General features: G+C 33.7%; 1 non-coding gene across 1 annotated transcript; it reads left to right on the top strand.

The window, feature by feature from the left end:
• Positions 1–1,655: 1,655 nt before the first annotated feature.
• On the top strand, positions 1,656–1,762 carry LOC122115129. The gene has a single exon (XR_006148723.1). It is a non-coding gene; the product is annotated as a U6 spliceosomal RNA (small nuclear RNA).
• Positions 1,763–5,267: the final 3,505 nt, after the last annotated feature.

Genomic DNA, 5,267 nt, shown 5'->3' with positions numbered 1-5,267 from the left:
TGACACACCTAAGGTCACTCTCCAAGTCCAAAAGCTCATAAATGAAGTGCAAATCATCTTTTGTCAGTGGTATAATTGTGTTCTACACATTTATTGACAGGATACAAACCTTAATACATATATACACTTGAAGGCATTTGATGTGTGAAAACCCATCAATATAAAATATAAAGTAATTTTGATAAAAAATAAAGGTAACTCAGAAGAAATTATAAATGCAAAAACAGTCTTTACAGAAACAAATTCTTAGAGATATTTCATGACTTTGAAAAGGATAAAGTGACTGAAATTAATATAAATTTAGAAGTATGACAATTCACAAAAATATAAAAAGATATTCATGTATATCATTATATAAGCCAAAGCAGAAAGCAAATGTTCTTTAGATGACTTTTTAAAATATACTTTCTCAGGAACTGGGAAGGGGGTTCAGTGGTAGAGTGCTTGCCTAGAATGAATGAGGCCCTGGGTTTGATTCCTCAGTACCGCATCAGTAGAAAAAGACAAAGGTGGTCCTGTGGCTCAAGTGGTAGCACTAGCCTTGAGCTGAAGAGCTAAGGGAAAGCACCCAGGCCTAACAGTTCAAGCCCCACGAGCAACAAAAACAAAATCAAAAAACAAAAAAACACTATCTCTCACTTTTGTGTCCTCAACTCTGTAATACGGCTGCTTCAGCCTAGGGCTAAGATTTTAGCTGTGGACACTTAACACTCCTGATTCAGACTCTACTTGAGAAAAATTTTAATGAATATTTTGTTCTTAATTTTGCTCTTTGTAAATTCATATGCTCCTATAAAACATGGTGTGGCCATCCCAGTAACATTCTCAAAGTACCTCCTAATGACGACTTACAAAAAGTTGTATTATATTACAACAAGAAAAACAATGCTACAATAAACAAAACCAATCATTAAATATTAATGATTAATAAATGAAAAATGAAACAATTACCAGTGTTTCCAGTATTTGAAGTATACTACATATTAGGTTTTACTATTTTTTCATAGTTTCAGAGTTTTATAGGCAATGAGTAGTCTTTAAAGTTTCCCACTAAGATTATTATTTATGGCTCATATCATCTGTATATGGCTTATATCATCATTTGTTCCTCGCTAACCTATAAAGTAAAGAAGCCCTAAAGTTTTAACAGAAACTGTGGAATTAACAAAGTCTTAAGTCTTCACTCTGCTTCTTTACACAAAGACTTTGCAAATTCTCATTAGTAAAATTTCTATAAACTCTGAAATGTACACACTTAGTAGTATATGCTGCTACAATAAATCTTAAATACTTTATGGAAAAGTTTTATGACCTGTCATACAGTCTTAATTTTGGCATATATATATAAGCAAATTCCCAAAATTAAAAATATTTAAAACATTAAAACTTTTAACAAACCTTAACACTTATTTCAATGTTCATTATGAGAGGTGCCTTGTATAGAATAATTGAATTCCTCCTCTTACACATCCCTTGAACAACAAATATCTGGAATTATATTGTTTGTGACATGTCAATCTTGATTTATTCATAAATGTGTGCTTATATAAGAAATACATGGTTCTAAAATTTCACAACAATTCTTTAGAACTTACTTTTTGTTGAATTGTTTAGTTTAAGAAAATCAATTACACTTTATATATAAAAAATGTTCTGTGCTCAATTCGCCAACACATACACTAAAATTGAAATGATACAGAGAAGATTACCATGGCCCCTGTGCAAGGATGACAAGCAAACTCATGAGGTGTTCCATATTTTTACAACAGACGCTGGAGTGGATGTGGCCAGAAGGGAACCCTACTGCATTCGAACCCTACTGCATTCTTGGGTGGGAGTGTAAACTTCTTCAGCCACTTTGGACAGCAGTATGAAGGTTCCTCACAAGATTCCACATAGCGCTCCCCTATGACCCAACAATACTTCTTCTGGGCATTTACCCAAATGATCACAAACAAGACCATACTAAAACTACCAGCACTACTATATTTATTGCAGCATTATTTACCATAGCTAAAATATGGAACCAACATCGATACCTCTCAGTACATGAATGGATCAAGAAAATGTTATAGATAGATAAATAGATAGATTGATTGATTTCCATTGTGTGTGTGTGTGTGTGTGTGTGTGTGTGTGTGTGTGTGTGTGTGTGTGTGAATAGGAATTCTATACCTCCATCTGAAAGAATGTCATTGCCCAATTTGTTAGGAAATGGAAAGGCTTGGAAAAAATTATATTAGTGAAGTAAGCCAAGTCCAAAGAAACATAGGTCCCATGGTTTCCCTTATTTGCAATAAATAATATATGTCTGGGATAAGCAGAAAAGGTCAAAAGCTATGTGCATATGACCAGATAAGATGATGTTAAATGAAATGACCCCCAAAGTAAGTACACAAGTGGGGTTTTTTTCTTGCATGCTATTATTTCAAACATATTTATAATGTACGATGTGTTTTATTGTTTCTTTATATGTTCCTCGCCCACAGTATAACCTCTGTTTTCACTGTATTTGATTTTGGTGCACCTGAATCTTGTATATACACTTAGCTAATTGGGGAGGGGAAAGAAGAAACAAAATGGTTAACTAAGAATACTGGTCGACCCATTGTGACAATGAGATGCACAAGACACTATGTTGAAAGTTGAACTTTACAATTTAGGTGGGGTTGGGGGGGATGAAGGGGAGTGTACTTGTAGAGGTGCGAGGGAAGGGATGGTGGGGGAAAAAAACAAAGGAGGTAGTAACAATGCCTGAGAGGAAATGGACTCATTAACTTGCTCATGTAACTGAAACCCCTCTGTATGGTATTTTAACAATAAAATACATATAAAAATGTTCTGAGATGGAAGAGTTTATTTCCCCTATTATACCCATATAATATCATTAACTAAGAAATTAATGCAAAACACTGACGTGAATAAGTGTGTGAGTGTGTGTGTATGTGTGTGTGCCTGAATGTTGGCGTGCTCAGAGTTTGAACTTAGGGCTTTAAGGTCTTCCTAGGCCTTTCCCCTCTAGTTTGGTGAGCTAGTATATTAGCTACATCTCCGTTCATGCTCTTTTCTAGTTCATTAAAATTTTTGAAAAATAATCTCATGATTTTTTGCTCTGATTGGTTTCCAAATGTTATCCACAGACCTCAGCCTTCTGAGTACATATCCTGAGTAGTCAGGATTACAAGGGTGACCAACCAGCACAAAGCTTTCAGAAACATATTAAATGTAGAAGAAAATTTACATCATGAGTGCCTGTTTTATCATCTACATTTAAAGCATTTTGGAGTGATTATATGTGAATTTATTTCGTTTTTGGATTCTTAAAAGACAGTAAGTGATGATATTTAAAAATTTTAGTACTTTTTAAAAAGGAAACTGGAAATGTGGAATAGAAGAAATTTGGCTCTCTTTGGACCTCAATTTATAAGCTCATCTCTGTGCATGATAACCCAATGTCACCAACACAGTCTGTGTTGAAGACAAAATGTGGCAGAAAACAAACACCCTTGGCAACAATTGCTATGGTATTATTTCTTGGACAATATGTATATTGAATTGAGTGTGTAAGAGAATGGAGAGATTTTACCTACCTTTTTTGTATTGCTGAAAGACTTTTGGAAACTTTGACTGATTTCCTTCCTCATTGTGTGTTTTGGACCATGCACTTAGTGCCTTTAATTACAATTTTTCCCAACATTATAATGGTAATAACATTAGCATTACAGCAAATATTATCTTAAGTTTCTAAGAATAAGCTTTGAGTTTGGTCAGCAATTTTTTAATACTAAATATAATTCCATATGTATTACAGAAACCATTACATGTAGAGAGAACCCAGAACTAATGTTATCAATTGACTGTGATCTGCTTTCAAGGAAGCCAGGTGGATAACTTCTCATGCTGTAATTCAAACTGGTTATCTTGTCTTGATAGTGTAAAAATATCAGGGACAGAATAATGAAGAAATGTTGTGCACTGAGCTGAAGCCCATATGAAAATGTGCAAAACTGATAAAACGTAAACTTATCTGAGCAGTATATTGTGTTTTACATCATTTAAGTTAAATTGCAAAGATAGAGAGACCTAGAAGAATGAATTCTCCTTTTGATACCCTATCATAGGGACTTAGAAGGATGAACTTATCTCATTCTTGGAGAAGCATCATCGGATGAGAGGAGCAGTGTTTTTGTGTTTGCTTCCTTCCATTTATTCTTCAGTTTGAAATCTGAACTACTTGAAACTGAAGGAAACCAAGGGAAATCAGACATGCAGGCTTTGGAAAGAGCAATAAACATAAAATAAAATAAATATAGCCTTGTAAAAGGTCAAACTAAATTGAGTTTTATAGTCTCAAGTGTAAACAGAAAATGATCTAAGCAATATCATGTATTGAAAATTTTAAAATGTTAGGAGTTGCTTAATTTTTTCTTTTACTACTATCTTGAATTAATTATTGATTTTGTATAGAGAGCTTAAAGATGAGATTAACAAGTAACATGAATAAAAATGGACAAAAGTTCTGAATAGGCCTGTTTTCCAAAAAGCCCTGAAAATCACAGTGGGTTTACAAAGTTGTATTTAATGCCATTTCGATGCTGGCTTAGTGAACAGAAGTCATTAGAGAAATGCAATTCAAAATTACTATGATACTACTTCATAACTATTATAACTCTTATCAAAAAAACTCAAAAGAACCAGGTGTGGTGGTAAAGGTTTGTAATTCCAACCATTTAGGAGGTTGGACTAAGAGGATTTGAGTCTAAAGCCAGTCTGGGTTACTTCACCTATTAGAAACATGCACTTTCATAAAACTCAAAAGGTAATAATGTTGGTGAGAGTATGGAGAAAAGAAAATTCTGTACACTCTTGGTCAAAATACAGGCTCGTATTCTCGTTGTAGAAAGTAGTATGCATTTTCTAAAAAAATGCAAAGTTGAAATATCATCTTGACTCACCAATCATGTGATTGCTTCTCTCTGGGTAACTCGTAAATATATTTGTAGTTCATTGTTATTCATATTATGCACAACAGCAGCCAAGATATACTTCGAAGTTAAGTTCAAATCCACACAATTAAAGCAACTCTGGTACATGCGCAAATACATGTTCTGTTTCATCCTTAAAATAGCAAGATACTTCTCCCATGAGCCACAACTTACAATGACCAGAAAGATGTAATCTAAATGAACAAAAATGTTGTCTTCCAATCTTTGTAATACTACACACACGCAAACACACCAACCTCAAACATTAAGAGAGAATTTTTT

The sequence above is a fragment of the Dipodomys spectabilis genome, unplaced genomic scaffold, assembly GCF_019054845.1.
Source record: "Dipodomys spectabilis isolate Male_0828 unplaced genomic scaffold, ASM1905484v1 ptg000116l, whole genome shotgun sequence".
Lineage (NCBI taxonomy): Eukaryota > Metazoa > Chordata > Mammalia > Rodentia > Heteromyidae > Dipodomys > Dipodomys spectabilis.
Note: the sequence above shows the minus strand (reverse complement) of the source record. Positions and strands in the feature narration are given on the sequence as shown.